Genomic DNA, 26,713 nt, shown 5'->3' with positions numbered 1-26,713 from the left:
GAGGATAGGTACACTACTACGAAGAAGTGGATCTAGAATTTACATTTGACAGGTTTAACTAATTTAGTTTCTTATCATGAAATCACTACACTTTTAAAATTATAGGTTCAAAATTATATACTTTTTGAAATTTTAGTGACTTATACCGTGCCAAAAATAAAACTGTTCGGAGTGGGATTTGAACTGCCAATTTTATTTGTAGAGGTACACCCAATAATTATTGCATCACAGAAGTTTTTGGGCATGTGTGCACACAAAGAAATATAATATTTTTATACATGATTTAGGAAGAGGAGTATGAGTTCACGTGAATCCATATCCCTTAACCTAAATACGCCTGGATATATAGTGTAATTATGTGGCGAACGGGGTTCATGCCTCCCTAGTTACGCCCATGAGTCATGATCTCTCTATTTTAACATATGATTTAGCATTTCTCACTTTAATTCCATAATTTCTAATTGGGTATGTAATTAGCACTTCTAGCTTCAATTACGTAATTTCCAATGTAAAAGAACCAAAAGGAAGGAAAAAGAACCCAAATATATCAAGATTTACAAGAAATGGAATACTATACTCTCTTTTTTCTTCCTTTTCAGGTATTGAGAGTTTTGGATGCAATCCTGGCATTGTTATCAGCCAAGAAAAACTGAACAAAACCATCAACGGACAACAAATATGGAATGCAACTGTGGAAAATACATGTGACTGTGTTCAACTTGATGTAAAACTAAGCATTCCCAATTTCGATTCTGCCGTTAAAGTTAACACTACCGTTATCTCCAAATCCCATGTCGATATCTACGACGTTAATGGAGGCCTTCCAATTTATCCACACAGTGCTGTTTTCTTCACTTATGCTGGCCAAAATCTCAACGTTACGATAAGTGATCATACTGATGCTTGTTCATGAGCAGATGGAAAAGGAATTAATTTAGAAATAATTTTTTCTTGATTTCTATGCGTTTATATCGTAAAAGAAAATTTATATCTGGTTGAATGATATGAAAATTCTTTGTTTTGTTTGTCTTTTTATGTTTAAAATAGAGTAGAAGTGTTGAGTTCGTTTCAAAGTTGTTACGATAATATCGAGTATTAATTTATATACACCGACATTATTTACATAATTATGTTTAATTTCTTTTAAAAAGAATCAACTACTTAACTAAATATCCATTATGATTCATGACAGTGATCAACGATTTAAAGAAGAAGATATAGGTTATAACTTGCTGTATCACTCTGATCAAACTACGCAATTTTTGTGTTTGCACTTAGTAGAGGTTCGAATTTCAATCATTTAGAACTCAAAAAATCCAAATCATTTATACAAATTAAGGACCCGTTTGTCCATCGATATTTTTTCCTTTTTTTGGGTTTTTTTTTTCAAAAACGTGTTTGTCCATGAAATTTTGCAAGTTTTTAAAAAACAAAATCGTAAATGAGTTTTTCAAGTTCGAAATTTTCAGAAATTTGTCTCCCCGCTCACAAAACTATAACATATTTTCAAGTGAAATGCATGTCCAAATATAATTTCAAATTCCAAATATCATTTTTTTAACTTAACTTCAAATACTTTTTTCTTTAAAAAATTGTAATTTTTATGTCTAAACGCCTGCTAAATCTGCATCATTAAAGGAAAAATCTGAACCTTTCAGATCTTATATAGAGGTCTTAAAATCATGAAGACGGTCATTAAAAGATTCATGTGAATGTACCCTTTAACCAATACTCTATTTATTACTACCATACAATTAGCAGATTTAAAGTTTTTTTTTTTTTTTTTTAAAAAAAAAACGATTCACCACCACACAACTGACAAATACACAAGAGGGGGTGAAATGAGCGCTTCGTGTATTTTTAAAAACTTTTCGGAAATAAGTTGACAATTAAGATTTTTTGGGTACTAAAACTTACTGCATTGTTTTTAAAAACCTACAGTTCTTTCTGGAAAATCCTTTGTCGCTGAATAACTGGATTGTAAAGATGAGTTATTTTGCAAAGGGTGTAACCAATGATCAACTAGTTCTCTATGTCCCAATTTATATGATGCATTTTCCTTTTTTACTCTGTTATAAAATGAATGATATTTTTTTATATTTAGAAATAATTTAACTCTAAATTTTTTTATTTGATCTTAATAAGATGATTTATAGCCAAATATTTATAACTTATTCTACACCACAAATATTAAACACCTTTCTTTTTTTCATAAACTTCGTGCCCATTCAAACAAATCAATAAATTAAAATCAGAACTTGGTTGAATGGAAAGAAATGAAGCCTAGTCTTAGGTAGACGTCTCTTAAAATGATGCCGAGCCTTTTAGTTTGTGGCTTATGAATGATAATCATCTTATTTCCCGTAAATACTTCCTCCGTTCACTTTTACTTGTCCAGTATTCTAAAAATAAATTTTTATTTTTACTTGTCAGTTTTAACATATCAAGAGAAGACAATTTCTTTTTTCCTGTTATACTCACAGCATTAATTACGCATTTCAAATCATTTTCTCAAATCCATTAAAAATATGCATCAATTAATTTGGGTATCATGGTAAATTATTCATTTCATTTATTATTTCTTAAGGGACGTGAAAAGTCTAAAGTGGACAAGTAAAAGTGAACGGAGGAAGTAAATATCAAGAATACATGGTACACAACAACAACAACAACAACAACAACAACCTAGTATCTCACTAGTGGGGTCTGGGGAGAGTAATGTGTATGCAGACCTTACCCCTACTCCGAAAGAATAGAGAGGTTGTTTCTGAAAGACCCTCGGTTCAAGAAAAGAATACAGGGTACACATATATGCATAATCAAATGATTTAATTATCAGTTGCCTTATATCAAGATCAGTTGTCTTATCAAGGGCATATAGAGCAAAAATAATGCTCCCCCAAGTATCAGGTAATTCCCCTAATGACCAGTCTTTTGAACATTTTTGTCAGTTGTATTACTTCATGTATAATAGGAAAAACAATATGTGCTAATTATGAAGTTTATGTATATATGGGAAAGAAATTAATTTATTCCTCCAAATTTAGAAAATTTTGTAAAGTTTGTTGAGTTGAATTACAAAATTAAAGGACTTACTACATCTAGGTATCAATCGGGCATGATTTTGTAAACCAACCTATGAATTCTTAGCATTTGGTAAGCAATTAATCTTTTCACTGAATATGTATTTATTATTCAGGAATTAATCAGATTTCATCAGACTCTCTTCCATGAAAGATTCTCTATAAATTAGTAGCTCTCTCATCACAATCAAGTCATTAAATTAAAAAAAAAAAAAAAACACGATAGTTATTAGTAAAATGGCTAACACCATCAACTTTCTTTGCGTCTTTCTCTTCCTTGGTCTTCTGTGTAAAGGTACGTATCTTTCTTCTCCTTAATGGATTCAGACTTAACGATATAAAAAAATAGTTCGAATTAAAAGCTCGAGGGAAGGCTTGAAGCAACGATAACGTTGTATTTGTGTGACCTATAGGTTATAGGCTCGATCCGTAAAATAAGTTACTGATGCTTGAAGGCTGCCTACATCACTTTTTTTGGGGCACAACCCTTCGTCAGACTCTACGTGATCTAGCTGCCCTTTAGTTGAAAGTAAAAGCTATGATATAGTTTCGTCTTACGATCCCTTAACCCAAAAGAAAAAGAAAACAAAAAGTTGTGTTTTGTCCTATTTAATGGATTGAACTTTACATAAATGACCTTTTATCCATGTTTTACTTTTCTTTTTTTGTACCTTTTACTAAATCACCAGAAGGTGAATGATTTATTAATAACGAAAAGACAGAGAGACAAACAAAACCGAGGGGCTAAACAAAAACCTCCGAAAAATATAATTCGAGAGAAATAAGAATTAAATGCCCTCCATTCTCTGTACTTGTTAAAGATATTAATTAATTAAACACCAGTTTAGGAAGACACGATGTCTAAATACATCTTTCTGGTTTCTCACCCAATGTTTGCTATCAGCTGAATTCTCCCTGCATAAGGTCCATTAAAAGGAAAATAATTCCTACAATGATTTTTTGTCGTTCCTAGATCAAGATTTAATTTCCTACCCCAGAGAGAATGCCAAAAGGTACTTCCTTTTGAATCGGTTGTGAGATTCAAAACCCCGACATCGTGATTCGTATCCACGTGCTCTAATTCTCTGAGCTACAAGTCCCACCCCGTCTTCAATGGATCTATTCCAAGGAGTATCGTAAAAAAACGCTCATACCTGAGACCTCGGGTTAAGAATAGAGGAATATTATCTGTTCCAACACAAACTTTGGTGTTTTTTTCTTAAATTTTCATCTAAGATGGTTCTAAATAAATTTCAGGCTACGGAGAGCAGTGTTTTCCAGGGAAACCAGTAGTGACACAGCAACAAACAGGGAAGCAAGTAAAGGGAGTGCCAGTATAGAATGTTACAGTGGCAAATGAATGTCCATGTTCCTACTCAGCTGTAGTATTAACTTGCCATGGAATATCCAAGTCTTGAATACCACTAAATGCATCAGTTGTGACTGTATCTGGGGATTTATGCAACATCAATAATGAATCTACACCTATATTTCCAAATACTCAAGTTAGCTTCACTTATGCCGCCCAGAAAGTGAATTTTGAATTGTCCAGTTATCAAGAAAGTTTCTCTTGATTGGTTAGGGAAAAGGAAAATTCATGAGTTGTGTTAGCATATTTGAGTTGTTATTTTTTATTTATTTTACATTTTGGGCTTATGTTTTAGTTGGGCTTAATTATCTGTATTGGTCCAATTAGGCTGATTCAATTATTCTTTAGAAAAGGACTTGTAGATTTTGTAAGAGAACATTCGAGAGATGATCAGCCGATTCATTTTTACCAAAATCTATTTTTCTCTCTCTTCTACACAGTATTCATCTCTCTCGATCTAGTTAATTGTATTGACTCTTTTGGATTCTAACATGGTATCAGAGCCATGGAAATCACGTAAGTTCTTCTCGTGTGGTCGACTTTCATGGTGATTCCTTTTACTTCCTTTATTTTGAGATCGATTTACCCCAAGTTTCATTGGTGATTTGCCCTAATTTTTCTATTTCTCTATTTTTCTATCAATTTTGATTTTCTATCTGGTTCTAATCGAAAATTGATCGAATATCTCCTTATTGAGATCTCTAGTTCAATGCGTGATTATTTTGGTACTGTGTAGTTCAAATGAAGGTATTTTTTGTGGATAATTGTGGCTGAATTTTGCTTTCTGCTGAAGTTCGTTTTCTCTAGGGATGCTTTGATTTCAAGCTGGTAATTTTTCTACTACGTGTTCGTGATGGGTGATCAAAACGATCGTGATGAACAAATTGACCAAAATCCGCCTCTGAATACTAATAACCCTAATCCTTCTCTCAATTTTGATGATGAACTGATTTTTCCTCCTTATCACCCTTTTTATTTGCATCCTTTTGATAATCCCGGCATTATGTTAGTTGCTAAGCAGTTCAATGGTAGTTGCTTTGGTGCTTGGAGAAGGGGAATTGTAATTGCACTTTCTGCAAAGAAGATAATAGGATTTATCAATGGTAGCTATACTCGTCCTAATGTCGATTTACCACTCTTCGATCAATGGGAACAGTGTAATAATATGGTCATTAGCTGGATTCTTAACTCTCTCGATTCAGACATTTCTCAAAGTGTCATATACTCGAAAACTGCCAAAGGACTCTAGGATGAATTGAATCAACATTATGGACAGTCCAGTGGTGCTCGAATGTATGAAGTTCAGAAGGATTTGAGCTCAGTTTCTCAAGGTTCTTATGATGTAAGTGGATACTTCAACAAGGTTAAAAGGCTTTGGGATGAGATAGAGTCTTTGAATATAGAATCTTATTGTGTCTGTGAGTGCAATTGTGGGGGTAAGCAAAAGATGATAAAGAGGATCAGAATATGAAACTGATGCAGTTCTTAATGGGCTTAAACGAAGTTTTCAACAATGCTAGAGGCAACATCCTAATGATGTAACCCCTTCCTGATGTGAGCAAAGCATACTCGTTGGTTATACAGGATGAGAAACAGAGGGGAATTCAGAATCTCCCTGTGTTCCAATCTGATTTAGCATCTTTTTCTGTTGGATCTAATCTCCCTGCTCCTTCATTCAATAATCCAAAATCCACTCTCAATACTCAGAACCAGAAACATAACCTCACTACTCAGAATCAGAAATACAACTTCACTACTCTGAATCAGTATCAACGAGGAAACTCTGATGCAAGAAGAGCTCCAGACCTTAGGAAATCTTTCTGCCGGTATTGCAAGAAGAACGGGCATGTAATAGAAACATGCTATAAACTTCATGGTTATCCACAGAACTTCAAATTTGGCAATAAAAATGTCAGAGTTGCTGCAAATGTGTACTCAACCTCTGAGGCCAAAGCTGATAATCCCACTGAGACTCCTGCTTCTTCCACCATAACTGCTGACCAGTACAAATAGCTCATGAGCATTCTTCAACATGTCCAGGTTTTCGATGAGAGTCAGAATCAGTTTCCTATTGCCTCTGCTATTTTTTGCAGGTATACTTGCATGTTTTTGTCATAGAAGTTGTGGTTCATGTTCATGTCTAAAGACTCATTTAAATACTGACACTTGGATAATAGACTCTGGAGCAACTGACCATATGACCTCCAATAAAAATTTACTTACCGATATAACTGAACTTCCAATTCCTATTCTTATCACATTACCTAATGGTTACAAAGTGAAAGTAACTTCTATTGGTACGGTACATATTAATTCCATTGTCACTCTTTCTAAGGTCCTTTATCTCCCTACATTTAAGTACAATCTCATTTTTGTACATAAACTCGTTCTTGACACATCTTTGTTGTTAACTTTCTCCTCTACTACATGTTTCCTACAGGGCCCTTCTCTGAAGAAGCCATTGGGACTTGCTAAGATGGCTGAAGGGCTCTATATACTCAACTCCACCTCTACAGAATCATATACTGCTTCTCCTGATGTTCCTATTCCATTTTCTGTTCATGTAAATACTGTCACCGTGAATAAGTCTCATATTTTGTGGCATCATAGACTAGGACATCTGCCATTTTCCAAATTAAACAAGATTACTTGCATCAATGTTCCACCTTGTGATAGACAACCTTTCATTTGTGATGTATGTCCACTTGCGAGACAACAAAGAATTCCTTTTCCTCATAGTGAGTCTCATTCTTTACATATTTTTTATCTTATTCATGTCGATGTGTGGGGACCATATAGCATAGAAACATACAAGAATTGCAAATATTTTTTAACTTTAGTTGATGACTGTAGTAGAATTACTTGGACTCATCTCTTAAGCAGCAAGGGCAATGCTCTTTCTGTTCTTAAATCATTTTTTACAATGGTTGAAACCCAATTTAACCTACAGATTAAAACCATTCGGACAGATAATGCATTTGAACTTGGTGCCAGCCTTGAAGCTACCCAATTCTTCCAGTCCAAAGGTGTTTTATATCAGATATCTTGCCCTTATATAGCCCAACAAAACGGTATAGTTGAAAGAAAGCACAAATATTTATTAGAAACAGCCCGAGCTCTTTTATACCAGTCCAAACTTCCACTTTATTTTTGGGGTGATTGCATACTTACAGCTACTTATCTAATAAACAGATTCCCCAGTACCTTGTTATCTGGCAAAACTCCATATGAAATCCTCTATGGCACTCAACCTTCCTACAGTCACTTGAGAAGCTTTGGTTATTTATGTTATGTTGTGGTCCCTAAACCTCTTAGAGACAAATTTTCTCCTAGATATACACCTTGTATTTTCCTTGGCTATCCTCCTGGAAAGAAAGCGTACAAGTTACTCCAAATTTCAAACAAGAAAATTTTTATTTCTCGAGATGTTGTTTTTCATGAAAATATATTTTTTTACTCTGAATCTACCTCACCTAAAACATTGTTTCCAGATACTTCTAGTTCTTTAGGCTTTGATTGCCCTACTACTTATCCTTCTCAGCCTACCTCTTCTTCTTCACCTATTTCTTCCTCTCCACAGACTGTTCCAGCTGTCCCTTCTCATCACCACACTCCTCCTTCTTCTATTCATTCTCCTATGTAGTCTGTTTCTACTCCTTCTTCTGTACAGTCCTCTTCTGCCCCTTCTTCCTCTTCTGTTTCTCTAGCCCATACACCTGAAAATGCTCCTAGATATCCTTCCAGACCTCATCATCTTCCTTCTTATCTAAGTGATTATGTGTGTAGTTCTGTTGCCTCTTCACCTTTCACTTTGACTTCTATTGCTTATTTTCCTAAGTTAGTTTGCTTCAGCAGTTTAAGCTCCTCTAATCAAGATTTACTTAAGGCTTTAGATAATGTTCATGAACCTACAACTTTTAAACAGGCAGCACAACATCCTGCTTGGCAGGAAGCAATGTTAAAAGAGTTTGAGGCTCTTGAGGCAAATGACACTTGGGTCATTGTACCCCTTCCACATGGTAAGAAACCTATTGGAAATAAATGGGTGTATAAAATTAAACATAAGGCAGATGGAAGCATAGAAAGGTTTAAGGCAAGTTTAGTTGTACGAGGGGGACACTCAACAAGAGGGGGTTGATTATACGGAAACTTTTTCTCCTGTTGTTAAAATGACTACCATTAAGTCCATCATAGTTGTTGCTATTAAGAAGGGTTGGACTATATTCCAAGTAGATGTAAATAATGCATTTTTGCATGGAAACTTAGATGAAGAAGTGTACATAAAGACTCCTCAAGGGATGGTAGTTTCTGGTACTAATATGGTATGCAAATTGAAAAAATCTTTATATGGTTTAAAGCAAGCCTCTTGACAATGGTATACCAAATTGAGTGACTCTCTCTTTTCCTTGGGTTATTCAATTTCTAAGAATGATTATTCTCTTTTCCTCAAGTCTATTAATGGTTTCATTACTGTTGTAGGTGTATATGTTGACGACATTTTGCTTAGTGGCAATGATGAAAAGGAGATGTCTTCCCTCAAAGAGTTTCTGGATAGCAAGTTTAAAATTAAGGATTTGGGGCACCTTCATTATTTTCTTGGCTTGGAAATATTGTCTGAACCCGAGGGGGCAATTGTATGTCAAAGAAAATTTGATTTGGATCTCTTTTCTGAATTTAACTGTTTAGATTGTATTCCTGTAGCTAGTCCATTGGATGTTTCTGTGAAGGTCAAAGATGTTTCTGGGAAGCCCTTGTCTGATCCAACACTTTACAGACAGTTAGTTGGAAAACTAAATTTCCTCACTCATACTAGACCTGATCTTGCCTTCGTTGTCCAATATCTTAGTCAATTCATGCACGCTCATACGTCCGTTCATCTTACTGCTGCTTATCATGCTTTGAGGTATGTCAAGGGTACTTTGGGTCAGGGGCTTTTTATTTCCAAAACTTCTGATTTTTCTCCCCAAGCATACTGTGACTCCGATTGGGCCACTTGTCCCACCTCTCGACGATCTGTTAGTGGTTATTTGGTCTTGCTTGGAGGCTCACTTCTCACTTGGATGTCGAAAAAATAGCATATTGTTGCTCTTTCTTCTGCTGAAGCAGAATACAGGTCCATGCATCGAGTTGTTGCCGAATTGGCTTGGCTAACCAGGCTTCTTAGTGAGTTATCTGTGACTTCCATTGTTCCGGTTCCCCTCCATTATGATAGTCAGTCTGCAATCTATATAGCTCGGAATCCTGTCTTCCATGAGCGCACCAAGCACATCGAGCTTGACTGTCATTTTGTGCGTGAAAAGCTCCATGAAGGCCTTATATCCTTGTCTTTTGTACCTAGCGGTTTGCAGCTTGCTGACATGCTGACCAAGCCTCTCTCTGGTGTTCACCATCGTTCCATTTTGAGCAAGTTGGGTGTGGCAAACAACCCTCCAACTTGAGGGGGGATGTTAGCATATTTGAGTTGTCATTTTTTATGTATTTTACATTTTGAGCTTATGTTGTAGTTGGGCTTAATTATCTGTATTGGGCCAATTGGGTTGATTCAATTATTCTTTAGAAAAGGACATGTATATTTTGTAAGAGAACATTCTATATATGATCAGCCGATTCATTTTTACCAAAATCTGTTTTTCTCTCTCTTCTACACAGTATTCATCTCTCTCGATCTAGTTAATTGTATTGAATCTTTTGGATTCTAACAAGTTGTACTCTGATTTACTCTTATTTGGATTGCACCCCACTAAAAATAAATCATGAAGTACTTTTTTTATTCTTAGCTTGTTTATATATGGTTGTGACGTATTGTCACGACCCGAATTTTCCAACCTCGGGGGTCGTGATGGCGTCTACTCGTGGAAGCTAGGCAAGTCACGAAATATAGAAATTCTAACTCTTTCATTTTAATCCTTTTAACAACTTGAATCAACAGGTAATCAACAATTTAAAGATTAATGATAACAAAATAAACGGAAGACTAAAATAGCTAAAAATGATCACAATCAGTACTACAGTGCCAATATACTCCTCTACCCGGAATCTGGTGTCACAATATTCACGAACTGTCTATGAGTACTACATACAAATATCTGAAAAAGGAAATACAGTCTGTCTCGGAAACAAGTGAAAACAGAACATATAAATGGATAGAAGAGAACGCTGGGCCTGTGGACGCCTGCAGGACTACCTCGGGATCTCTGGATGGACTGAATGCTGGGCCCCCAAGTGCTACTGTCCCAATGCTGCTCCGATATCTGCACAGAGTGCAGAGTTTAGCATCAGCACAACCGACTCCATGTGCTGGTAAGTGCCTGGCCTAACCCCGGCGAGATAGTGATGATGCTAGGACCAGACTCCAGATAAACTTGTGCAGTTATATATATATATATATATATATATATATATATATATATATATATATATATATATATATATATATATATACACACACACACACAAACGGAAATAAACAATTTAAATGGGAGGGGTACATGCTACGGGAAAAATATCAAGTCCAGCAGAAACTAAAGAGACATATGAGAGAACAGCTCAAAATCTAAAACAAAACAATAATAACACTGTTGCGGCGCGCAACCCGATCCATTTATATCACTATTGCGGCGTGCAACCCGATCAAATTTAACATTGTTGCGGCATGCAACCCGATCCAACATAACATTGTTGTGGCGTGCAACCCGATCCAATATAATATTGTTGCGGCGTGCAAGCCGATCCTTATATTTAGTATTATTGTGGCGTGCAACCCGATCCTTATATTTAGTATTGTTGCGGCGTGCAACCCGATCCTTATATTTAGTATTGTTGAGGCGTGCAACCCGATTCATATATTTAATATTGTTGCGGCGTGCAACCCGATCCATATATCCAATAATGTTTTAGCAACAATCACACCAAGAGTCCCGACAAGGGATCAACTACAAACTACAAAATCTCGGAGAGGGATTCAACTACAAACTACACTATCCCGGCAAGGGATTCAACAGTAAAAAATAAATACATCCCGGCAAGGGAGAAACAGCTATAACCATTCTCAACCCAACTTCTAATCATCTCAGATAACACCAATACTCAATCATAAGTAAATTCCCACGAAATCAAACTAAATCCTTGCTCAATATCGAGAATTATCAATTAAAGCATCCATAATATCATTTAAGAACACAACAAACTCCAATTTAAGACTCACGGTCATGCTCGACACTAACGTATAGAAACTCCTCACCATTCCTATACGTCGTACTCAACAAGAAGCAAATAGCAAATAGGACACAACTCCTAATCCCTCAAGCAAAGGTTAGACCGAACACTTACCTCGAACTTCCACGTCCAACTCAAGCCTCAAACACCGCCTTTTATTTCGAATTCGTCTCCAAAGCAATTGTATCTATACATAATCGACTTCATAACATCAATAAACGCTAAAAATTTCAATTCCAATTCTTAATTATAGCTGTCACACCTCCTTTTTCCGCCCCCGCGAGGGGTGAAGGAGTTTTTTTCCAATTAAAGGACAATCAAAACGGGATTTGTTTATTTATTTCAGAGTCGCCACTTGGGAGATTTAGGGTGTCCCAAGTCACCAATTTTAATCCCGAATCGAGGAAAAGAATGACTCCATATTACAGTCTGCGTACCAGAAATCCGGATAAGGAATTCTGTTAACCCGAGAGAAGGTGTTAGACATTCCCGAGTTCCGTGGTTCTAGCACGGTCGCTCAACTGTCATCTTCGGCTTGATTATTTGATTTTTTGCAAATACGGACTTATGTGCAAATTTTAACTTTTTACCGCTTTCATAATTATTATTATTATTTTTTACAAGGAATTGCAACGTTGTGAAAATGTATCTCGAACCGCGTCACAATCAATGTACCCGTGGTCGTCGATACACTTTGACTCCGTTGAGATTTGGATTTGGGTCACATAAATGTGCACCCGAGTTTAAGAAAATTAAATTATTAAAGGCGCGCCTAAAGCGACTAGCGTATCATCTACTTTGGGTAGGGCCGTGGAATTTTGCTAAACGGTCCATCCCGAAGTCTAAGCAATTTTAAAGCAAATATTTACTGAGGGCCCCGCAATTTTGTATTTTTATTCGGCGAGACTCATCTCATTCTTATTTTTTTTAAAGGGATTTGCAACGTTGTGGACATGCATCTCGGACCACGTCACAATCAATGTACCCGTGATTAGAGATGCATTTCCACTCCGCTGAGATTTGGATTTGGGTCACATAAATGTGCACCCGAGTTTAAGAAAGTAATTTAATTAAATCGCGTCTAAAGAGACTAACGCGTTATTATCTTTGGGGAAGGCAGTGAAATTTACTAAACAGTCCATCCCAAATTCTAAGTATTTATTATAACCGATTATTGAGGGCCCCGCAATTGGTATTTTTTATTGGGCGAGGCTCGTATCATTTTTATTTAAAAGGACAAACCTACAGTGACTACATTTTCTATAAGTTCGTCTCTAAAAATAAAAGAAAATCTCCCGATTAATTACATGCTTAAACAAACGTAACTTATTAGTTATTAGTTTGTGATTAATGCAAATGGAAAATTGCAATCGAGTTTGTACCAATAAGGATTGCTTTTATTCTATATTCTATCATTTACTAACACTAGAACATGAGATAGATACACAATAATATCGAAACAAATCATTCTTTGATTAATTTAAACTAGCATTATTAGATGAAGTTATACATGTGCAACCCCATTACTCATTAATCTGATTAATATTTCATTTTTCGCTTCGAGCTGAGAGTGTACAAATGTGTACCTGGAAATGGCAGTACAAGAAGAAAAGAAGGAGGAGTCAGCAGCAGTAATAACACAGCAACGCAACAGCAACCCAACAGCAGTAATTCGAACCAGATTCAAGACCCAGAAAACTTTGAAGAAAAACCGAACAACTCAATAGAACAAACCCAATAGTTTGTAAACAAACTAAACAACAACAACCCACGCGTGTATTAAAACCCGAAACTAAACTCGTTTCTCACTTTGTTTTTGTTTTCTCTTTTAAAACTCTATCACACTCTCTTCAGATTTTCAGAATGTATTTCTCTCTCAAAATGTTCTCCCCAAAAATCTCTCTAGAAAATAATCCTCTAAATTCTCTTAAAATTCCTCCCAAAATCTCTCCCAAAATTCCCCTACTTCTCCAAATTCTTCTCCCCCTCCTCCCCCTTATATACAAAGCAAGACCCCCTTTTACCTCTTTCCCCTTTAGCTTTTATTATTACCCACACTTTTACTTTAGTAAAAGTAGTCAACGTGGCCCCCCCGTGCTCCCTCTTTTGAAAAGTAGTCAAAGCGGGCCCCCGTGTTCCCTCTTTTTGAAAAGAAGACATTATTACCCACCTTTTCCTTTTTGCTTTTATCATTATGTCTTGTCCCCACCATAATTAAATAATCTGCAATTTGTTAATTCCCCTATTACCCCTAAAACTACTGTTACTGCCCTGATTCAAAATCTGTTATAATTTCAAAAATCTGTCCAAATAACAATTATCGCACAATTAAGTAATAATTAAGCATAAAATTGTATATTTGGACATTAAATGCTAAAAATGCAAACGATGCCTATTTTTGTAAATTTTTATTTTTTGTAAACAAACTTAATTACTAACAAATTGTAGAATTAAATCCTACATGCAAAATGCGATATATTTTTGTATTTTTTATTAATTTAGCAAATAAACATGCACAGACAAAAATAAATAATTATTCAAAATATCACAAAATACCACAAAATTGCACACCAAGAAAAATTATTTTATTTTTGAATTTTTGGGAGTAATTCTCATATAGGGCAAAAATCACGTGCTTACAATAGCTTTCTAATCATTCTTCCCAAAAAGTCAAAAATTGACCCTGGGCCCGATTGGTCAAAATACGAGGTTCGGACCAAAACCCGATCACCCATTCACCCACGAGCCCGAATATATAATTTATTTTCAAATCCGACCCCAAAACGAGGTCAAATTCCCAAATAATCAAAAATCCCTAACTTTACTCAAATCCTTAATTTTCTACTCTTAATCACATGTTTTAGGCCTAGAAATCTAGTGGGTGTTGATAAAAATGGAAGAAAATAAGTCAAAGATTACTTACCCAAGAGGTTATGGTGAAGAACTTCTTCAAAAATCGCCCAAGAGGTGTGGAGAAGATGAAGTTTATGAAAAATTGTGGAAATCCCATAACGTGTTATGTTTTTTAAACTTAAAATAACTAGGCGAAAATGGTTTTCGTGTTCGCGACAGGCTCATTGCGTTCGCGATGAGTCAAGCCTGAGAGACCTTTGCATTCGCGTAAGTGGGCTCGCATTCGCGGAGAAGTAACTGCTCGAGCCTTCGCGTTCGCGTCCAGGTAGTCGCGTTCGCGTAGGGTATAATACCCCTCCCCCTGCCCAGGCTATAAGCCTTTGTGTTCGCGATACCAGGCTCGCGTTTGCAAAGGAAAGACCCCCCAATGCTTCGCGTTCGCGACCTGGGTTACGTGTTCGCGTAGAAAGAATTTTCCTTCAGCACAAGTAACACATCGCGTTCGCGAGGGTCCTCCCGCGAACGCGAAGAAGAAAGTATCAGCACACTAGAAACTGGAAAAACCTGCAACTTTTGAGTTCCAAAAACCTTCCAAAACCCATCCGAAACACATTCGAGCCCTCAGGGCTCAAAACCAAACATACGTACTAACTCAATAACATCATCGAACTTATATGTGCGATCAAATCGCCAAAATAACCTCAATAACAACGAATTAAACCTCAAAATCAATGAAATATTTCAAAACTTCTTAAAGCATGAAACTTTGCATTTATGGTCCGAATCACGCCAAACGGATTCCGTTTCTTACCAAACTTTACAAAGTTATCTTAAACCACATATAAGATTTGTACCAGGCGCCAGAACCAAAATACGGGCCCGATACCAACATGTTCTAATCAAAATTCTTTTCAAAATCCTTTAAACAATTTCAGGAAATAATTTTCTTTAAAAATTCATTTCTCGGACTTGGGAGTTCGGAATTCGATTTCGGGCATACACCCAAGTCTCGTAATTTCCTACGAACCCTTCTGGGCCGTCAAATCATGGGTCCGGGTCTGTTTACCCAAAACATTGACCGAAGTCAAATAAATTCATTTTACAGTCAAAACTTATCATTTTTCACAGATTTTCACATTTAGGCTTTCCGGCTACGCGCTCGGACTGTGCACGCAAATCAAGGTAACACTAAATGAGGTTTTTAAAGCCTCGAAACATAGAATTCAATTTAAAAGCAAGTAATGACCTTTTGGGTCATCACATTCTCCACCTCTAAAACAACAGTTCGTCCTCGAACGGATAGAAGAAGGAAGTACCTGAGTGAGGGAAAAGATGGGGATAACGGCTCTGCATATTGGACTCGGACACCCAGGTCGATGCCTCAGGAGGCTGACCTCTCCATTGAACACGAATAGAAGAAAAACTCTTCGATCTCAACTGACGAACTTGCCGATCTAGAATAGCTACCAGCTCCTCCTCATAAGACAAGTCCTTGTCCAACTGGACAGGGCTGAAATCTAACACGTGGGATGGATCGCCGTGATATTTCCAAAGCATGGATACATGAAACACTAGATGCACGGTTGATAAGCTCGGCCACAACGCAAGTCTATAAGTCACCTCTCCCACTCGATCAAGAATCTCAAACGGGCCAATGAACCTAGGGCTAAGCTTGCCCTTCTTCCTAAATCTCATCACGCCCTTCATCGGCGACACTCGAAGCAATACTTGCTCACCGACCATGAAAGCCAAATCTCTAACCTTGCGGTCGGCATAACTCTTTTGCCTGGACTGAGTTGTACGAAGCCTATCATGAATAATTCTGACCTTGTCCAAGGCCTCCTGAACCAGATCCGTACCCAACAACCGAGCCTCTCCCGGCTCAAATCATCTAACTAGAGACCGACACCGCTTACCAGATAAAGCCTCATAAGGAGCCATCTGGATACTCGACTAGTAGTTGTTGTTGTAAGAAAACTCTGCTAAAGGCAAAAACTAATCCCACGAGCCTCCAAAGTCAATGATACAAGCTCGAAGCATATCCTCCAAAATCTGAATAGTCCGCTCGGACTAGCCATCCGTCTGAGGATGAAATGATGTGCTCAACTCATCCCGCATGCCCAACTCTCATTGAACTGCTCTCCAGAAGCGTGAGGTAAACTACGTACCTCGGTTCAAGAAGATAGACACGGGCACAGCATGAAGACGAACAATCTCCCAGATATAGATCTCAGCTAACCTCTCAGAAGAATAGGAGACTACCACATGAATGAAATGCGCTGACTTGGTCAGCCTATCAACAATGACACACACTGCGTCGAACTTCCTCCGAGTCTGTGGGAGTCCAACAACGAAATCCATAGTGACCCGCTCCCACTTCCACTCGGGAAGCTCAATCCTCTGAAATAAACCACTAGGCCTCTGATGCCCGTACTTAACCTGCTGACAATTCAAATACCAAGCCACATATGCAACGATAACCTTCTTCATTCTCTGCCACCAATAATGTTGCCGCAAATCTTGATACATCTTTGCGGTGCCCAGATGAATAGAGTACCGGGAGCTATAGGCCTCCTCTAAAATCAACTCCCGAAGCCCATCCACATTTGGCACACAAACTCGGGCCAGCAATCTCAAAATTCAATCATCATCTAAGGTAACCTGCTTGGCACCTCCGCACTGCACCGTGTCTCTAAGGACACACAAATGGGGATCATCATACTGCCGATCACAGATACGCTCCAATAAAGAAAAACGAGTGACCGTGCAATCTAACACACGAATAGGTTCAGAAACATCCAACCTCACGAACTGATTGGACAAGGCCTGAACATCCAAAGCAAGTGGTCTCTCACCGACCGGAATATAAGCAAGACTGCCCATACTGGCTGACTTCCTACTCAAAGTATCGGCCACCACATTGGCCTTTCCCGGATGATATAAGATAGTGATATCATAGTCTTTCAACACCTTCAACCACCTCATCTGCCTCAAATTCAACTCCTTTTGCTTGAACAAATACTGAAGACTCTTGTGATCCGTGAACACCTCAAATGTCATGCCATACAGATAATGCCTCCAAATCTTTAATGCGTGAACAATGGCTGCCAACTCCAAATCATGAACTGGATAGTTCTTCTCATGAATCTTCAACTGCCGCGAAGCATAGTCAATGACCTTGCCATCCTACATCAACACTGCACCAAGTCCAATACGAGATGCACCACAATAGACTATATAAGGCCTTAAACTTGTGGGCAAAACCAACATCGGTGTCGTAGTCAGAGCTGTCTTGAGCTTCTAAAAGCTCACCTCACACTCGTCCGACCATCTGAACTGGGCACCCTTCTGGGTCAACCTGGTCATCGGGGCTGCGATAGATGAGAACCCCTCCACGAACCAATGATAGTAGCCTTCCAATCCCAAGAAACTCCGAATCTCTATAGTTGATGCTAGTCTAGGCCATTTTGACTGTCTCAATCTTCTTCGGATCAACCTGAATAGCCTCTGTTGATATAACATGACCTAGGAATGTAACTGAACTCAACCATTCACACTTAGAGAACTTAGCATATAACTGACTATCCCTTAGAGTCTGAAGAACCACTTTGAGATGCTGCTCGTGCTCCTCCCGGCTGCGAGAATAAATCAAAATATCATCGATGAAGACTATCATGAACGAGTCCAAATAAGGGCTGAACACTCAGTTCATCAAATCCATAAAAGTTGTTAGGGCATTTGTCAACCCGATTGATATAACCAAGAACTCATAATGTCGTTACCGAGTGCGGAAAGCTGTCTTAGGGATATCGGATGCCCTAATCCTCAACTGATGGTAGCCAGATCTCAAGTCAATCTTCGAAAATACCTTGGTACACTAAAGCTGATCAAACAAATCATCAATCTTCGGTAATGGATACTTATTCTTGATTGTAACCTTGTTCAATTGCCGGTAATCAATACACATTCTCATCGACCCATCCTTCTTCTTAACAAACAACACCGGTGCACCCCAAGGCGAAACACTGGGTCTAATGAAACCCTTCTCAAGCAAGTCTTGCAACTGCTCCTTCAACTTTTTCAACTCAGGCGGGGCCATACGATACGGCGGGATAGAAATGGGCTGAGTGCCCAGAGCTAAATCAATGCAAAAGTCAATATCCTTGTCAGGTGGCATACCCGGCAGGTCTAAAGGGAATACCTCAGGAAACGCACGAAGAATGGGCACAGAATCAATGGAAGGAACCTGACTACTATAATCACGAACATACGCCAAATAGGCCAAACACCCCTTCTCGACCATACGTCGAGCCTTTACATAAGAGATAACACTATGGTTAGAATGACCAGGAGTCCCTCTCCGCTCTAAACGAGGCAAACCTAGTAAAGCTAAGGTCACAGTCTTGGCATGACAGTCCAAAATAGCGTGGTAAGGTGATAACCAGTCCATCCCCAATATAACATTGAAGTCGACCATGTCTAGAAGCAACAAATCTACTCGAGTCTCAAGACCCCCAATCACAACTATACAAGAGCGATGAACTCGATTTACCACAATAGAATCATCTACCGGTGTAGACACATAAATATGAACACTCAATGAATCACTAGGCATAACAAGATACGGTGCAAAATAAGATGACACGTATGAGTATGTAGACCCTGGATCAAATAACACTAAAGCATCTCTATCACAAATCAGAACAGTACCTGTGATAACCACATTTGTAGCCTCAGCCTCGGGCCTAGCTGGAAGAGCATAACATCGGGGCTGGGCCCAACCACCCTGGACTACCACTCTGGGACGGCCTGCAGCTGGCTGGCCTCCACCTCTAGCGGTTTGAGCTCCACCTCTAGCACCTCTACCTCTACCTCTAGCACCCACCTCTAGCTGGCTGGGCAGGCTGTGGAACACCTGGTGCCTGAACCATAGCACGGGAACCCTGCTGCTGCGACTAAGTACCCACCAATCTCGGACAAGCCCTCCGGATATGACCATACTCACCACACTCATAGCATCCACCTGAGTGTTGCGGTTGAGGAAACTGAGACTGACCCTGGCAACCTGAATGACCACCCCAAAAACTCTGGAGCAGCGGTGCACTGATAGGAGCTGGTGGTGCACTGTAGGGCTATTGATCAGAATACTGCATGTGAGAACCACGGCCACCTGAAGCACTATGAGAAACCTGAAGTGCTGACTGAAAGGGCCTAGGAGGATGGCCTCTACCATACGAATCCCTGCCTCCAGACGAGGCACCACTGAATCTGCCTGAATGACGGGGCCTCTTATCCGACCCATAACCACCTCCCTGCGACAGAACCATCTCCACTCTCCTGGCCATATTGGCCGCCTCCTGGAAAGTAATCTCACTCCCAGCCTCCCTAGCCATCTGAAGACGAATTGACTGAATAAGACCATCAATAAACCTCATCACCCGCTCTCTCTCGGTAGAAAGTATGACAAGAGCATGACGAGCCAAGTCGATGAATCTGGTCTCATATTGGGTAACAGTCATGGAACCTTGTTGGAGACATGCTCAAACTGCCTCCGATAGGCCTCTCTCTGAGTGATGGGGAGAAACTTCTCCAGAAATAGTTGTGTAAACTGCTCCCAAGTCAAGGCTGGTGATCCGGCTGGTCTAGCCAAGCAATAATCTCTCCACCAAGTCTTGGAAGATCCAGACAAGCGAAATATAGCAAAATCGACCCCATTGGTCTCAACTATCTCCATGTTCCTGAGAACCTCATGGCAGTTGTCTAAATAATCCTGGGGATCCTCAGTAGATGCACCGCTGAAAGTAGTAGTGAAGAGCTTGGTGAACCTATCCAGCCTCCATAAAGCATCGGCAGACATAGCTGCTCCATCACCACTCTGAGCTACCACACCCGGCCGAACTGCTCCAACTAGCTGAACCGCTGGAGTCTGAATCTGGGGAGCTACCTGCTCCAGAGTGCGAGTAGCAGGAGTCTGGGCTCCTCCTCCAGCCTGAGAGATGGTTGGTGCTACAGGAAGCAAGCCTGCCCGGGTGACACTCTCTATAAGGCTCACTAGACGGACTAGAGCATCCTGAAGAACTGGGTGGCAATAAACCCCTCTGAGACCTAAGCGGGTCCCACCGGAACTGCTGGGGCCGGAACCTCATTATCAAAGTCAACCTAAGGCTCCGCCACTGGTGCTGCTGTTCGTAGCTGAGCTCTGGCCCTACCTCGGCCTCGGCCTTTCCCTCTGCCCCTCATGAGAGTTGCTACTGGGGGCTTGGGATGTTGAGCGGTGGATGAGGAAGCGCGTGTTCTCGCCATCTGCGAAAGAATAGAGTAGAAATTCAATTAGCATTGAGAAACAAAACCGCACGACAAGAAAGAACATATGTGAAGTTTTCCTAACTCCGTAGCCTCTGGGGGATAAATACAGACGTCTCTGTACCGATCCCTCACACTCTACTAAGCTTGTCCGTAAATTGTGAGACCTATGTACCTAGAGATCTGATACCAACTTGTCACGACCCGGATTTCTAAACCTCGGGGGTCGTGATGGCGCCTACTCATGAAAGCTAGGCAAGCCACGAAAAATAGAAATTCTAACTCTTTCATTTTAATCCTTTTAACAATTTGAATCAATAGGTAATCAACAATTTAAAGATTAACGATAACAGAATAAGCGGAAGACTTAAACAGATAAAAATGATCAAAATCAGTAGTACAGTGCCAATATACTCCTCTACGCGGAATCTGGTGTCACGCTATTCACGGGCTGTCTATGAGTACTACATACAAATGTGTGAAAAAGGAAATACAGTCTGTCTCGGAAACAAGTGAAAACAGAACATATAAATGGATAGAAGAGAACGCTGGGCCTGTGGACGCCTGCAGGACTACCTCGGGATCTCTGGATGGACTGAATGCTGGCCCCCCAAGTGCTACTGTCCCAATGCTGCTCTGATATCTGCACAGAGTGTAGAGTTTAGCATCAGCACAACCGACTCCATGTGCTGGTAAGTGCCTGGCCTAACCCCGGCGAGATAGTGATGATGCTAGGACCAGACTCCAGATAAACTTGTGCAGTTATATATATATATATATATATATATATATAGAAAAATAAACGAAAATAAACAATTAAAATGGGAGGGGGTACATGCTACGGGGAAAATATCAAGTCCAGCAGAAACTAAAGAGAAATATGAGAGAACAACTCAAAATCTAAAACAAAACAATAATAACACTATTGCGGCGCGCAACCCGATCCCTATCATGGAACACTGTTGCGGCGTGCAACCCGATCCATTTATATCACTGTTGCGGCGTGCAACCCGATCCAATTTAATATTGTTGTGGCGTGCAACCCGATACAATATAACATTGTTGCGGCGTGCAACCCGATCCAATATAACATTGTTGCGGCGTGCAACCCGATCCATATATTTAGTATTGTTGTGGCATGCAACCCGATCCATATATTCAATATTATTTTAGCAACAACCACAGCAAGAGTCCCGGCAAGGGATCAACAACTAACTACATTATCCCGGCAAGGGATTCAACTACAAACTACACTATCTCGGTAAGGGATTCAACAGTAAAAATAAATACGTCCTGGCAAGGGAGAAACAGCTATAACCAATCTCAACCCAACTTCTAATCATCTCAGCCAATACCAATACTCAATCATAAGTAAATTCCCACGAAATCAAACTAAATCCTTCCTAAATATCGAGAATTATCAATTAAAGCATCCATAATATAATTTAAGACTCACGGTCATGCTCGACACCAATGTATAGATACTCCTCACCATGCCAATACGTCGTACTCGACAAGAAGCAAATAGCAAATAGGACACAACTCCTAATCCCTCAAGATAAGGCTAAACCGAACAATTACCTCGAACTTCCACGGCCAACTCAATCCTCAAACACCGCCTTTCCTTTTGAATTCGGCTCCAAATCAATTGTATCTATACATAATCGACTTCATAACATCAATAAACGCTAAACAATCCAATTCCAATGCTTAATTATAGCTTTCTAATCATTCTTCCTAAAAAGTCAAAAATTGACCCCGGGCCCGCTTAGTCAAAATACGAGGTTCGAACTAAAATCCGATCACCCATTCACCCACGAGCCCGAATATATAATTTGTTTTCTAATCTGACCTCAAAACGAGGTCAAATTCTCAAATAATCAAAAAGCCTTAACTCTACCCAAATCCCTAATTTTCTACCCTTAATCACATGTTTTAGACCTAGAAATCTACTAGGTGTTGATAAAAATGGAAGAAAACAAGTCAAAGATTACTTACCCAAGGGGTTATGGTGGAGAAGTTCTTAAAAAATCGCCCAAGAGGTGTGGAGAAGATGAAGTTTATGAAAAATTGTGGAAATCCCATAATGTGTTCTGTTTTTGAAACTTAAAATAACTGGGCGAAAATGGTCTTCGCGTTCGCGATGAGCCAGGACTGAGAGACCTTCACGTTCGCGTAAGTGGGCTCGCATTCGCGGAGAAGTAACTGCTCGAGCCTTCGCGTTCGCGTCCAGGTAGTCGCGTTCGCGTAGGGTATAATACCTTCCCCCCTGCCCAGGCTATAAGCCTTCGCGTTCGCGATACCAGGCTCGCGTTCGCGAAGGGAAGACCCCACAATGCTTCGCGTTCGCGACCTAAGTTACGCATTCGCGTAGAAGGAATTTTCCTTCAGCACAAGTAACACATCGCGTTCGCGAGGGTCCTCCCTTGAAAGCGAAGAAGAAAGTATCAGCACACCAGAAACTGGAAAAACCTGCAACTTTTGAGTTCCAAAAACCTTCCGAAACCCATCTGAAACACCCCCGAACCCTCGGGGCTCAAAACCAAACATACGTACTAACTCAATAACATCATATGAACTTATCAGTGCGATCAAATCGCCAAAATAACCTCAATAACAACGAATTAAACCTCAAAATCAATGAAATATTTCAAAACTTCTTAAAGCATCAAACTTTGCATTTACAGTCCGAATCACGTCAAACGGATTCCGTTTCTTACCAAACTTCACAGAGTTATCTTAAACCACATATAAGACATGTACCAGGCGCCGGAACCAAAATACGGTCCCGATACCAACATGTTCTAATCAAAATTTATTTCAAAATCCTTTAAATAATTTCAAAAAATAATTTTCTTTAAAAATTCATTTCTCGGGCTTGGGACTTCGAAATTCGATTTCGGGCATACGCCCAAGTCCCATAATTTCCTACGGACCCTCCGGGACCGTCAAATCATGGGTCCGGGTCCGTTTACCCAAAACGTTGACCGAAGTCAAATTAATTCATTTTATAGTCAAAACTTATCATTTTTAACAGATTTTCACATTTAGGCTTTCCGTCTATGCGCCCGGACTGCGCACGCAAATCGAAGTGATGCTAAATGAGGTTTTCAAGGCTTCGAAACATAGAATTCAATTTAAAAGCAAGTAATGACCTTTTGGGTCATCACACGTATCATGGTATTATTACTTTAAATAAAATATTTAGTTTATTATTATTTTAATTTTATTATATCGTATCATTAAATCTGTTGTTACGTAACGATGAAAAGATCCATTTTACGTAACGACCGATTTGGTATGGTCGCGTCGTTACCTTATTTTTTTCTCATCTTGCCCTTATTATAATTCTATTTTACTCTCCATCCAACCTTTTTCAATAATTACTCTACCTCATACTCTACTTTTTCTTTGTAATATTGTACGCTTATTCTTCAAATTGCTGGTGTGTAACCAGGAGCAGCTCGACGAATTTTATTGCATTAAAGCCAAATTTTGCAAGGGGCCTTAATATTTTTCTAAAAAAAACTTTTTTATTTGAAGTCTATTTTCTAGCTTTTTTAGACGTAAAGTTATTAATAATTTTCTTATAATCTACTTTCTCCTAATAAGTCTTTCTCAATTGACAATATAACTAATGCATTTAACCTCTCCTGAAATATTGTTGATCTTAGGTAAAATTTATCAATTTTAATTTAGAAAAACTTTTTCCCGCTGAAGCAACGGTAACAGGAGATATTAACATTATTCTATAAGCAATATAGGCATTTGAAAAAGAAATAAATCTTTTTATTTGATTGAGTATATCGATTAAACTGTTATCTTCTAATTGTACTATTTTTCTTAATACTTTTAATTCAGAAAATAAATCTAAACCATCAACATCTGATTGATTATTAAGCCTTTAAGAAATATTCAAAATTAAGGCAATATTTTTTCAAATTTTCATCATTTGATCTCAGTTTTTTATCGCTAAATAGAAAACTAAAAATATTTTCATCTGCTTCGAATTGTTCAAATTTATTTTAAAGTGAAAAAATAGTCTTGTGTGCTATGTATAAAATCAATCGACTCTAAAGAACTCTTCGAGAGATTTTGAGATTTCATTATAAATATTTTCATCAAACTGTTTTTCTTATATATCACATGTTTCTTACGAAATTTGGGTTCAATATTCATTTAAAATGCAATTTCTTTGACAGAAATCACAGCAATTGCAAAACCTTGTTCTCTATATTTGTAAAAGAAAGAAATCAAACTTTTTCACTTCATACAACTTTTTTCAAAATTATATATAGCCTAATAAGTGTAACAAAAAATGCCCCCCCCCCCCCCAAATGTGGAGCCTAAAGCAGTTGCTTTACCTGTTTTAGGGAAGGGCCGCCCCTGTGTGTAACATTATAAAATAATAGAAAACGATAATACAATCTATCCAAATATTATATAAACTAAAAGAATACAATACAATATATTAAGAAACAATATATAACAACCATCCAAACAAATCGCTATCAATTAATTTTCGGGAAATTTACACAATATACTTTTAGGGCCATTTTTGTTATCCGTATTTACTTATTTTGAAACTAGTTACAAAAGATACTTAACTCTCCAAAACTAATTACTCGCATATCCATATATTTAAAAGAATGTTTAGCGTAATTTGCTCAATTACTAAATAAAAAAAAATGTTTATGTTCTTTTTAATTCGAACTTTTTAAATGATACAATTCACACTATTTAATACTGATAATACACACTATTTAATACTGATAATAAGAGGCATGGTACCTAGGATTGATGCACCAAACAAAATCCTTTCCATTATTTGGCTTAATTACTGATTCTGGAGTACAAAATGGGAAATCATTCAACATTAATAGCCCATTGGCATGTGTTAATTATTCGATACTTTGTTGTGGGAAAATGGCTTATTATGTCTTTTACATGTATTGTTATTATTTAATTATGATCTGTTAATGTATATTTTCACCTAAATTCATTAATTAACCATAGCAAAAAGGATATCATTTTGGTGTAAACATATCTTATAATAGAATGAAATGCTCTAAATTGATTTGATAATTAAGGAGTGAATCTCGTCTTTCCTTAATTTTGAATTAAATATGCACTAATTATACTAGCAAAGCTTCTATATAGACAGGATCATTCACATACAAAGATATATTGATTTTAATGGCTAGCACCCAAAACTTTCTCTGCATTTTGCTCTTTCTTGGTCTCTTATGCAAAGGTAAATCTTCTCCCCTCCTCCCCAACTCAGCATATTGTTTTTTGTCATGGATTTATCTTATCTATACTGATTGTGGAAAAGGAAATTATACTTTTATTTCAATTTTATTGATTATAACAAGTTATAACTCTAATTATTTTCATATTAGGTTTGATATGATAAGTTATATGTTATAGGTTACTAATAAAGTCACACATTGTTTTTCTTTTATTCCCCTTTAATCCCTTTTTGTTGGATCTATAAAAACAAATTCTGTGTTTCGAGGCCTTAAAAACCTTTTTCAGTATCACCTCGATTTGCATGCACAGTCCGGGTGCGTAGCCGGAAAGCCATTACGTGAAAATCTGTGAAAAATAATGAATTTTGACTTTAAAATAAATTTAAATTGACTTCGATCAACATTTTGGGTAAATGGACCCGGACACAATATTTGGCAGTCCCGGAGGGTCCGTAGGAAAATATGTGACTTGCGTGTATGTCTGGAATCGAATTCCGAGGTCCCAAACCCGAGAAATGAATTTTTAAAGAAAATTATTTTCTGGAATATTTATGAGTTTTTGGAAATAAAATGTGTTTAAAATTTGATGGTATCGGGCCCGTATTTTGGTTTTGGAGCCTGGTATAGGTCTTATATGT

Source organism: Nicotiana tabacum, chromosome 1, assembly GCF_000715075.1.
Source record: "Nicotiana tabacum cultivar K326 chromosome 1, ASM71507v2, whole genome shotgun sequence".
In the NCBI taxonomy this organism is placed as follows: Eukaryota; Viridiplantae; Streptophyta; class Magnoliopsida; order Solanales; family Solanaceae; genus Nicotiana; species Nicotiana tabacum.
This window is presented reverse-complemented; position numbering follows the sequence as displayed.